This window comes from Leptonychotes weddellii, chromosome 4, assembly GCF_054177405.1.
Source record: "Leptonychotes weddellii isolate Sample4059 chromosome 4, ASM5417740v2, whole genome shotgun sequence".
Classification (NCBI taxonomy): domain Eukaryota; kingdom Metazoa; phylum Chordata; class Mammalia; order Carnivora; family Phocidae; genus Leptonychotes; species Leptonychotes weddellii.
Window position 1 is genome coordinate 70,483,639 of NC_138372.1, and position 12,611 is coordinate 70,496,249.

Genomic DNA, 12,611 nt, shown 5'->3' on the forward strand with positions numbered 1-12,611 from the left:
ACATTGTACTTCAAACTTCTTTTGCAAGCACATCCCTTTTTAAAACTTGCAATTTGAATGTCTCTTTTATTCTAAAATATATTTCATAAAACTCTTTATTGAGAGACAGCTGTAGCAGAGCCACATTATTTGTAAAGTTTCAGCCAACATTTCTTAATTCTATTACTCTTAGTTTCATGTAAGAACTCTAGCCTCGGGGCGCCTGGGTGGGTCAGTCGCTATGCGTCTGCCTTCGGCTCAGGTCATGATTCCAGGGTCCTGGGATCAAGCCCCACATCGGGCTCCTTGCTCCGCGGGAAGCCTGCTTCTCCCTCTCCCACTCCCCTTGCTTGTGTTCCCTCTCTCACTGTGTCTCTCTCTGTCAAAAAATGAACAAAATCTTAAAAAAAACAAACAAAAAAAACCTCTAGCCTCCATTTCTAAAGTTAAGAATCATTCATGTAAGTCAAAGAACTAAAGCTCCAAACTTTGATTCATTGGAAATTTATTAGGAACGTTACTAAGTGTGTGAATGTGTGTATGTGTGTGTGTGTGTTTCGATTCCTTTTCTTTCAGAATACTGTCTTCTGTTTCATTTCAACGAAATGAGAGTATGGTTATGTAGCTTATTTAATCAGCTTAATTTATAAATTTAATCAGCGGATTATAAGGATGTTTTCCTTATTATAAATAAAGATATTTGCCTTGTATATATTTTCATATTAGAAACATGTCCACAAGTTTGTCATACTTTTATAAGTAATAGACATTGCATTTCCTAAAATCAAGAGCAACTTTCTTTTTCTTTTTCTTTTAAACTATGCGATCCATTATGTATTCAATCTTTGGAAATGCCAAGCTACACCAGGTGGTTAATAACAACAGCATACCCAACAAAACTCCCTCCCCAACCCCTTTCTTCTCCTAACGCCGGCTGACCCCTTATGTAATACTGTTGTTGGAATGGGAGCCCAGCCACGGAGCTCGAGGGGAAGACTCAAGAGGGAAAGTAAGAATTCTGCATGGAGTACAGGTAGTCGATAAGGTTTCTCACTCTGGATTGCAGGGGCCCGGCCTCTGAGTTTGCTAGGAAACAGTCACCCAGGTTATTGAGGAAGGTGTTCTCACTATCCGGGTCATGGAAGAGGGGCTCGGCACCATATGCGTGCGTGTGGTCTGCAGGCTTCTGGGAGAGCAACTTTCAGCAAGTACACTTTGTTCAACTTTTTATAAGTTCCTTTCAAGAGTTTTCTGAGGGGAAAAAAAAAGTTCTATTTAGTCCTATTTTCTTGTCTAATGCAGCATGCTGTAGTATAAAATACTCAGGAAGCTTGGAGTTGAGGTTATACAAATGTAGCTATTTTTTAAAGCTTTTAAGACATCACAGTCTTAAAAATACTAGCTAATTCTCTGTGAAGAGACTCCAGTGTGGGAGTCAGAAAAATATGGCTTATTTCCAGACCACAAAGCTCAAAGTTGGTCACTGAACTTATGCAAACTATAAATATTTTGCAATTTATTCTGATAATGTGTAGGATACTCTTTTTTAGGTTTACTTGTTAGTTTGAGTCAATAATACCATTGTCGACATTTAAATTCCTAGAAGGCAGGATCTAATTCTGTTGAACACACTCTATTTTGTATTTTGGACACCGATATGTATACATGGGGATGTTTCTAAAGTAATATTTGATGATAATATTGTTGTTTTCCTTCTGGGAAAACACTTCCTTTCCCCAACATCGTCAAATATAGATAAGATAGTCAGGGGGCATATTCAGTTGAAAGTTTTCTTTTAGGGGTGCTTGGGTGGCTCAGTTTGGTTGAGCATCCAATTCTATTTCAGCTCAAGTCATGGTCTCAAAGTCATGAGATGGAGCCCCAGGTCAGGCTCTGTGCTCAGCAGGGAGTCTGCTTGAGATTCTCTCTCCGTCTCCCTCTGCTCCTCCCTCCTGTGCTCTCTCTAAAATAAATAAATAAATCTCTTTTTTTTTTTTTAAGATTTTATTTATTTATTTGACAGAGAGACACACAGAGAGAGGGAACACAAACAGGGGGAGTGGGAGAGGGAGAAGCAGGCTCCCCACTGAGCAGGGAGCCCGATGCGGGGCTTGATCCCAGCACCCTGGGATCATGACCTGAGCTGAAGGCAGACACTTAACGACTGAGCCACCCAGGTGCCCCAAATAAATAAGTCTTTTTAAAGAAGTGTTCTTTTAAATAATCTTTCACTATTAAAGAATTCTGACCTCTGACCCTGTTTTATTTTTAAGAAAAGTTGACCCTTATCTATGAAGGAGTCCTATCTTTCTAAAAATGAGTATCTTGTTTTCATTAGAAAACATTTAGCTGTAGTCTGGACTCCTCTTTAAGTAAGGTTTCCCTATTGCCACCATCTCCAGAACTTAGATGGGAAGTCTTTTATTTGTATTCCATACTGACCCTCTTCATATTTTACTAAATCAACTATGTCTAAGCCAACTCAATCAAAAGGCTGTTGAGCTTCTAGGAAAGATTTTTAGGGCAGGATAATCCACATCTCTAGTGATAACTGTTAGTATGGGAAGAAGAAGGAGAAAGAGGAGAAAAAAGAGGTGGGGGGGAAGAGGGAGAAATCCTTAGAGGAGCCTTGAAAACAATGACCCTTCTTTATTAAAACGTTTTCCCAATCTCATCAGGATTTGAGCAGATGAGAATAGCAGAATATCAGAGTGTGCTCCAATGGCAACTTGAGTTTCCTTAGTGCCACACCATGCCCAGATTTCGTGCACCTTAGAAACTGGGCTTTCACTGAAACGTGAACAATAGCCACATCCTTTTCCCATTTTCCCTAAATACAACCGAGAGCCCCAAATCTGATTTACATTGACCCTGAAGATGAAATTGCTTAGAAATGATCCAGAACGACCTCATCAGTATGAAGTGGAAGTATTTTGGTTACCAATGCCTAGAAACATGCAATTAAGGCTGTTTGGTAGAGGCTTGTTATCCAGTATCCATTCTCCCCTTCCTCACTTTGTACTGAAACCTTTGATTTTTAGCTGCTCACAATAAAAGTTACATTTCTCAGTCTGCCGAGCAGCTAGGCGTAGCCACTCTACTGACTTCTAACGCATGGAATTGGGATAGTAATAAACACACCTCTTGGGCTGGACTTAAAAGGTAAGGGAATGCCCTCCATACACTTTTGTGCCAACCGGAATGTAAAAGTGATACTTACACTATGTAATTTGGGACAATATGTACATGGGAAATACCTTGTGGCGATAGAAGTCTGGATTCCCGGACAACCTCATAGAGCAAAGCTACTCTTCTAGCCCTAGAACACCAACAGCCAGACTGTTTCATAAGAAGAAATGAAGAAACAAATGTCTGCCTTTGTTAAGCCATTGTTGATCTGGGTCTTGATCTCGGCACTGAATCTATCATCTAACACAGACCAGTATGCCAATGAGTCAGATAGAAGAATAACCACAATATCTTAAGACTATAAAAGTAAAAATTATGTTCAAAAGGATGCAAAGGAACCCGAATGTAAAGAAAACAATCACATCACAGGTGAAATGCTGAAATTTAATTTTTTTTAAAGATTTTATTTATTTATTTGAGAGAGAGAGAGAAAAGGAGCAGGGGGAGAGGGAGAAGCGGACTCCCCACTGAGCAGGGAGCCTGACTTGGGGGAGCGGGGAGGGCTCCATCCCTGTACTCCAGTATCATGATCTGAGCTGAAGGCAGATGCTTAACCGACTGAGCCACCCAGGTGCCCTGAAATTTAAGTTTAAATATTTTTAAAAGCCTGATACGTCATTTGAGGATTGATGACAGAATACTGAAATAGGTAAAAGTTTGACAAGTAGCAAAGAACATTCAAAAGCTTAGCAAACATGTCAGAAGAAATCAAAACACTCTTATCACAGATGAAAGGTTACCTTTTAGTTTTAAACAAGGAACAATCAGTATTTTGAATTGATAACAGTTCGCAGAAAGATTTGACATCCCTTCTGCTCAAACCAGTGGAAAGGAAATGAGTTCTAAACTTCCTGCTACTTCTGGCCAGACCCAGAGCCACAGTGTGTATTATTACACTGCAAGACTTATTAGTGATAGAGGGAAGGATACAATGCCTTTCCAAAAGTGTGTTTATTAATTCCTGATAGAAGACATTAAGGTCTTCACATATGGAAAGTATGCATATCTTTTTTGTCATTTTTATAATCTGAAATGAATATGAAATCTTATCATCATTAAGAAAAAAAGAGTAAACATAATTCCAATGCCGAATAATAGAAAAGAAAAACGCGAAATCAGAGGGGTAGACGAACCATGAGAGACGATGGACTCTGAAAAACAAACTGAGGGTTCTAGAGGGGATGGGGGTGGGAGGATGGGTTAGCCTGGTGGTGGGTATTGAGGAGGGCACGTTCTGCATGGAGCACTGGGTGTTATGCACAAACAACGAATCATGGAACACTACATCTAAAACTAATGATGTAATGTAGGGGATTAACATAAGAATAAAAAAAAGAAAAAAAAGAAAAACGCGTCACATCATATCAATCAACTAAATGTTTCATAACAATGTGTTGGTAAGTTACTGTCCTTGTTAAGTATAATTAAGAATTCGGTAATAACACTTGTTTAGTTTATTCAATTCAAAATTAAAACCACCAAAATGTGTATCATTAATGCTGCAAAAGTTTTGTTTTGTTTTGTTTTGCCTGGCCATAGTATACTGTGATGCTCACTGGAAATAGAACTTCAAGGGTTAAGAGAAATAAACAGGGTCCAAAGTTCTCTGTGATTCTGTAGCCCTTTAATCATAGTGCTCCTGGAACAGAAGAAGAAGAGTGGGGATAGACTAGAACAGCTTCAGGGAACTAGCTCCTTTGGAATACTAAACCACAGTCCCCGAGCAAATTCCATTTTAACAATAGCCACAGAGTCCTTTCTAAAGTATTGCCTCATCTTTAATATTTTAAGCCCAATGCCTTAAGTGATATACTGGTTATTTTCCTCTCTCTCGATGATTCCTGCTTTGATGAGTTACTTTATGTCTCAGGGTTTCAGCACATGGTCTGCTGGGTATGGCAAAAACATTTCACATTTGCCTGCTGAGATTTCTGTATACTTCTGACAAGCTGTTGGATTTAGGGGTAAAGCAGATTTTCTCTGAATGTGCTTCTTTGTTCTATCCTGGGTTTTAAAATAATTTTCTTATAAATCCTCAACCTTTTTTTTCTTATTGAAAGTGAATGAAAAATAAGCAGAAACCTTATTATAGCTTAGTTTTGGCCTAAGCAATACAACAGAAAAGCTTTGAAAATCCATAATCTTGGTGACTGAAAAGTTCATAGTTTTGGGGTTTCTTACAAATTAAAGTTAAATAAACTCAGCTACATTGTGGAAAAACTGTAACTTGCAATAGTGTTTTCCAAGGTTTGAGCATAGTAGGAGCTTGCCAGATTCACATCAATTACTTTCTTTTGAGGCCATCAGGAGGTTCTTCCTTCTTCTACCCACAGAATTATTATTATGCCGAAGTAATCCTTGAAACTCTCACAGACCTGAAATAATTCTGCTTAATGAGCATCTGATTTCTTTACTTACTATACTCTGAAATTGGACTTTCAAACTCGTCATTGTACTTCTTACTGGGAGAGGGACAGAGAAGAGCATGGGGATTGGCGAGGAGCATGGGCTTTGCTGTTACCCAGACCTGTGTGCGCGCCAAGTGCACCCAGATGAATCACTGCCCCTCCCTGTGCCTCTCTCTCCTCACCTATAAATGGAAGAAGTAATATCTACCTCTAAAAAGTGTCGCTGAAGAAATGAGATCACCTACATAGAGCTTGGTTCAGTAACTTGCAGTGGGAAAGCTCAGTAACAGTATTGTTGTTACCATTATTTTCAAGTGTCTGAAGTGTCAGAGGAGAAGAACAAACAAAACTTAAGTGTTAATATATTTATAAAGGTGTAACTTCTGTGTCTATACTAAGTTAGCATTTTTTACATGTGATATGAAGAACATGAGAAACCTGTCATTTTCTAGAGAATATACGGAAGCATCAGATTTCAACATTAAATTATCAAAAATAATTTATTGTATATTTACACGTATACGGAACCAGGACTAGCACTGGGAGGGGAAATGCAAAAACAAACAAACAAAAATCCTGGGACTTTATGTAATATCCACTCAATCCTTCTAAGGTTCTGGATTAAACAACAATAGTTTAATTTTTCCTCTGGCTTTTAAATTTTACCCTGTAATGCATTTTGCTGTCATCAGAGGTAATAAGTTATCTACTGGAAAGAGCCAAATGAAGGTCATATCACACTTTTTAATACTCTTTATTTTAATGATATTCTATAAATTTGATAATTAAATGAAATGAATCAGCCTAACAAGGCTATAAAACCAGAGTAAAGCGAAGGACAAGTTAGAAAAAAAAAATCTTACATATCAATGATAAGCACTATCCCAGCTTACCCTTACAATATTATCTAGAAATTTTAATATACTGACTCTTGGCTCTTTCTTTCTTACTTGTAATTAAACTTACCCCATCCCAAGTTACTTTTTTTAGAAAAAAATCTTCACCACTTCCCCTTTTTCTTGCACCATTCTGCAGCTGCCTTGCTTTTAACTTCTGCCCTGTTTTCTCTAGAGCTCCTTATTGAACATCAACTCAGAACATCATTGCTTAAAATCTCCCCTAATTTTCTTCCTCACTTAGATAGACGGGCTTAACTCAATCCTTCCTTATTTTTCCTCGCAGGATATACAGCAGAAAATCACCATATTATTTAAGATTTTTGTCATAACAAGTAAGAAATTACAATGTAATTATTGATATGATAAGGTTCAAATCTATCATCTTGCTATTTGTTTTCTATTTCTTCCATCTATTTTTTGTTCCCTTTACCCTCCCCTTCTGCCTTCTTTTGTATTAATTGCACATGTTATATTTTTACAATTTACCTCTTTGTTAGCTTATTGGTTATCTTTTGTTATTTTAGGGTTGCTTTGGGGTTTATAGTGTACATCTTTAACATGTCACAGTCTGCCTTCAAGCAATATTTTGGCATTTCACACAGTGTAAGAGACTTTGAATATTGTATTTCCACCTCTCCCCTCCCAGCCTTTGTGCTTTTGCTGCCATCATTTTATTGCTACTTATTTTATAGTCACCATGATATATTATTATTTTTGCATAGCAATTATCTTTTAAAGAGGTCAAATAATAAGGAAAAAACATATATTTTCAGGGGAGATGCCCTTTCCGCCTGCTCTACATTCTTTTGTGCAGATCTGTATTTCCCAGCTGTAGCTTTGTCCTTCTGCCTACAGAACTTCCTTGAGCAGTTCTTGCAGTGAAGGTCTGCTGGTGATGAATTCTTCCAGCTTTGGTCTGTCTAAAAAAGTTCTCGTTTTGCCTTTGTTTTTGAAAGATATTTTCACTGGGTGTAGAATTCTGGATCATAGTTTTTTCCCCTTTTACAGATGTTGCTCCAGAGTGTTCTCTTTTGCACTGTTTCCAGTGAGAAGTCTGCTGTAATCTTTGTCTTTGTTTCTTTGTAGGTAAGGTATCTTTTTTTTTCGGCTTTGGCTCCTTCTTGATTTTTCTCTTTGTCACTGGGATTGAGCAGTTTGAATATGATGGTCCTCTGTGTAATTTTCTTTGTTACTTGTACTTTGACTTCACTGGGCTTCTTGGTTCTGTTGGTTAATACATTTCATCAAATTTGAAAATTTTTTGGTTGTTATTTCTTCAAATATTTTTTCTGTTCCTCACTCTCTTATCTTTCAGAGACTCTAATTACATGTATATTAGACTTCCTGATGGACTTTTTAAAATTTTCTTTTCTTTTTGTTTCATTTCAGATGGTTTCTGTTACTATCTTTGAGTTCGCTAATTTCTTCTTCTGCAGGGCCTGCCTAATCCACTGTAATTCCATCCAGTATATTTTTATTTTACATACTGTTTCATCTCTAGAAGTTAGAGTTGGGCCTTTTTGTATCTTCAGGGTCTCCATTTTACTTTTTGATGATGTGAAATACAATTATAACAATTGTTCTAATGTCTTTGTCTGCTAATTCTAATTTTGTCAGCTCTGGGTCAGTTTCAATTGATTACTTTTCTCCCTATTATAGGCCATATCTTCCTGCTTCTCTATATAGCTGGTAATATTAGATTGGGTGTATTGTGAATTTTAACTTTTTGGATGCTAGATATTTTTGTATTTCCATAATATTGCTGGGCTTTGTTCTAGGACACAGGCTAAATTACTTGGAAACAATTTAATCTTTTTGTGTCCTGCTTATAAGATTGGTAGACAGAAGCAGAGTAGTGTTGAGTTTAGAGCTAATTATGCCCCACTATTAAGGCAAATAGCTTTTTTTTTAAAGATTTTATTTGACAGAGAGAGAGAGACAGCGAGAGAGGGAACACAAGCAAGGGGAGTGGGAGAGTGAGAAGTAGGCTTCCTGCAGAGTAGGGAGCCTGATGTGGGGCTCGATCCCAGGACCCCGGGATCATGACCTGAGCCGAAGGCAGACGCCTAAAGACTGAGCCACCCAGGTGCCCCAAGGCAAATAGCTTTTATATACTCTCTAGTCCCCTTTAAACCTTGAGGTTTTCCTGTCTTATTGGTGGGGCATGGGCATTATTCCTAGCCCTGTTACTTTGAATCCTTTTGATTGGTTCCTTCCCAGCCGAAGGCACATGCTTCCTGGCCAAAGATAAAATTTTCTCCTTTCATGGCTGTGCTTATCAGTACACAGCTGAATATTTGAGCAGACCCTCTGCAGGTCTCTGGGGTTCTCTCTGTGTATCTCTCTTCTCTCTAATACTCTTTCCTGTGAACTCTAGCTGCCTTGGTTTCCCTGGAATCTCAGTTCTAGCTACCTTCTCAACTCAGTGATTCTTCCAGATTCCATCTGAGTTCTGCCTTCCTGTGCTGTGACCTGGAGATTCTCTGGGCATACCATACCCCAAAGCCATGAATGGATCAATAAAAATAATAATAACAATAACAATAATTATAATAACTTTTGGAGTTAGTAACTTAATGAAGTCTGTAACTTATAGAGACGAGGGTGCTCATGATACACAGAGAGACTGGAATCTCATTCTCCAAGTGGGCATCTCCCTAGGCAGTAGTATTCTTGATTGTACATGATCCTACATGAGCATGAAAAAAGCAGTTGGAGGGGGATAGAGAGAAAGAGTTTTGAGGGAGTAAGAATAGCAAAAATGCATGAGTTCCTCATGGGTCATGTATCAGGAGAATAGGACTTTAGCCATCTTGCTTGTACCCCAGCTGGATGGGAATTCTGCTGGTTGAAGTGACCCCAGCAGCAAGAAGCAATGGTGTACACCATTCTTGAGGCTGTCAAGGAAGCAGTTCCTCTGAAGGCAACCACAAGTGCCTCTGCTGGAACCAGCAGATGGACAGCTGTCAGATAGAGAGCACAAATGCCCAGGTCAACATTCACCAGAGAAGCAGTGATGTACCGCAGTATTAGTAATGGGTTCAACTAAATAAAAAGACTGATGGCCTTTTCCTCTTCTCCCTGCCCTCAAGCCCAAGACAGCTTGAAAAGGGAGAAGAAAGGAAGAGCCGTAAAAAGGCAGCTCTTAACCCCCTGTCCTTGTCCTTTGAGCCACAATTAAGCCAGGGGTGATTGGAGGGAGATAGAGTTTTAACTGAAGTTGACTGGAAAGTTATGTATTTGCCTAAGAGTCTGTTGAGAGATCAATGATTAGAGAAAAATAAAACCACTTCATGTTTATTTCCCAATGACTTCAAACTGCTAGATAAATTGGTTACATTTTTATCCCCAGCACATAAGAACTATTTGCTAAATTCATCAATAAACCTTGGTTATTTGGAATTGTAATTTTTAGATGATATGAGTAAATAATGCAAATAAAAAATACATCAGGACTAAATCTTAGCCATTAGGCAGCCACCTGGATGCTCCACCATTTATTTTGATCAAAGGAACTCAGTCATATGAAACTGATTCTTGAATATAAAAGTAATTATTTTAAAATTTTCTTTCTACTATCAAATTAGATATTACTTTCGTGTTGTTTTCAAAATTTGTGATGAATTTCTCCCTTTCTCTACATTAGGAAAAACAAGATAGTTTTCCAAATATCCGTGTGACAGTTCTTTGCTGTAAAAAGTTAAGTGACCCGCTCAAAATAATCCACACCCTCATTTAGCATCAAACGTTAACCCGTGAATGTACACCATCCCATGTGATAGGTAGACTCCTTACCACTAGATGGCCTGATCCTCTCAAAAAAAGAATAAGAGCAACTTAATATTGGAGATTCTGACACTAATTGCCTTGTAAGGAAAGAGAACTAAGTTCAAGTAAGTGTATGAGACTGATGTATTTTCATTCTAATAAATAAGTTTTAATTGACTTTTCTTGATATTTTTTAAAAGATTATTCCCACTTCTACTAATACATTTTAATTAATTACTCTCCATTTCATCTTTTCCCCACATGATATGTGCTGTTTTTTTCCTATTGCCTTTTAAAATTCTCAGACTATCTTGCTATAGGAATAAACTGTCTAATTCCCATTATCACACATTTTTCCAAAATACATAGTTATAGTTTCATTGTCAGGAAGATACTCATCGTATATGAAGCATTTCATTAGGGGGGAGAAAAAAGGAGGATTCATGGCTAAAAAAAAAAAAAAAAGTCCATTGCTCTTCCATAAAAATCCTTTGGAGTTCATAAAGCATTAAAACTCTTTAATAAATAAATACTTTTGATATAATTTTCTTTTACATTCATAGAACTTGCAATTATTCAGGGCTAAGCATTAATTCTGTAGCTAATTTGGAGACCTCAAATCCCTGTTCCTCTCTTAGTGCAAGTTGCCTTTAGGTTATTTCCCTGCTCATTAGTACCTCGACCACAGGATGGACAAGGAAAACAAAAGCTCTGTTCTTTTCGAAATGTACTCCTGGAATATAAATGACTGAGGCTACAATAACTCATGTCCTTTATTTAGAAAGGAAATAGATAGAAAAGAATTAAAGATGAGATGTGTCAGGCACAGCTTTCTGTACCAAGCCCCACAGGCATAGCAAGGCTGAGACAAGTCCAGCTTTTAAAAAGCAGGAATATAAGATCTCTTGTCCAGGTTCTTGGAATTTTCCTCCATTCATGTTTGTGAGCATGATTAAAACTGCCTGACTTTTGGTGTTTTCCGTGATTGTGCCATTTTATAAGCCCAGGAAGTTGGCACCGCCTGGACACAGACAATATATGTGTTTCTAATGAAACCTCCACTTTATTATATGTTCATGTACAGATTGGGTACTTCTTATCTTTGCCGAGATTCCAGAAATTGAGCCCTGAAGGGATGCTGAAGTTAGAGCTAGGGCAAACGACCAAAATCAGGGTTACTAATCCATAGGGATAGTAATGCCCTGGGGATACTTTGCCATGGAAAGTTAAGGCTACCTTGGTTGCATTCAGAAAGTAAAGTTCCAACTACTGAAATATTTCCAATTAATCTATGAACCACAAATACATAAGATAATAGCAATTGCTTTCCAGAGTTACTAGAGGATTATAGAGGAGATGTGAATAATGTACTTAACACATACCTGGTACATTAGTAGATGCCAAAAAACGATTGATATTGTCATTACAATGAACTATAATAAAATATAGTCAGGAATGACAATAATCTTCGTTATTTAATTGTTTACAGTACCTACTAACAAATTTATATTATTAGATAATTTAGAAGGTGTCTCAGGTGAGGTCCAAGTGCTGCCATCAACGTTTTTATTTTTATGTAGCCAACATAGCTTTCAAATTAATAGCATCTTTGTTCATGGGAAGATTTCAAACTTACCAGATGTCTCAATCCAAATTGGAAATTCTCAGGAAAGGATATGATTGGCCCAGTCTAGGTCAAGTGTCTACCTTGGTGCAATCAGCTATGGACAAGAAACAGACTCATGTAATGCAAATATAGCAATCCAGGGTCCATTCTTATGTTCTCAGAAAAGAGATGTGTCATCAGATACCCTGAATGGTGTCTTCTATATGGTATCTCTCCCATTTTCCCCTTATTTTCTGTTACCATGCGACCATTCCTGGCCCTTCAAGACAAGTAGACCTGCCCATTCACTGCTCCCCAACACTTTCCTTTCCTTTCTTTTCCACCTCTGACTTCTTTTATTCACTTTCACCTCCCTCATTTTAACTTCTTGGTTCATACCTTAGCTTCTGTTTCTGTTCCTGGTCTGTTCCTGATTTTGTACCCCTTGACCACTTACCTGGCACACTGAACTTCAACTTTCCTCTATGATTTGTGACTTGGCTTACTTCTCTTGACCCAGCAAATCCACTGACCACCTCAGATGAAGGATCCTGTTAGTAATCACTAAGCTCCCTTGGGGAGCCTGGGTAGCTCAGTCGGTTAAGCACCTGCCTTCGGCTAGGGTCATGATCCCAGGGTCCTGGGATCAAGTCCCGCATTGGGCTCCTTGCTCAGCAGGGAGCCTGCTTCTCCCTCTGTCTCCTGCTCCCCCTGCTTGTGTTCTCTCTATCAAATAAATAAATAAAATCTTTAAAAAATAAT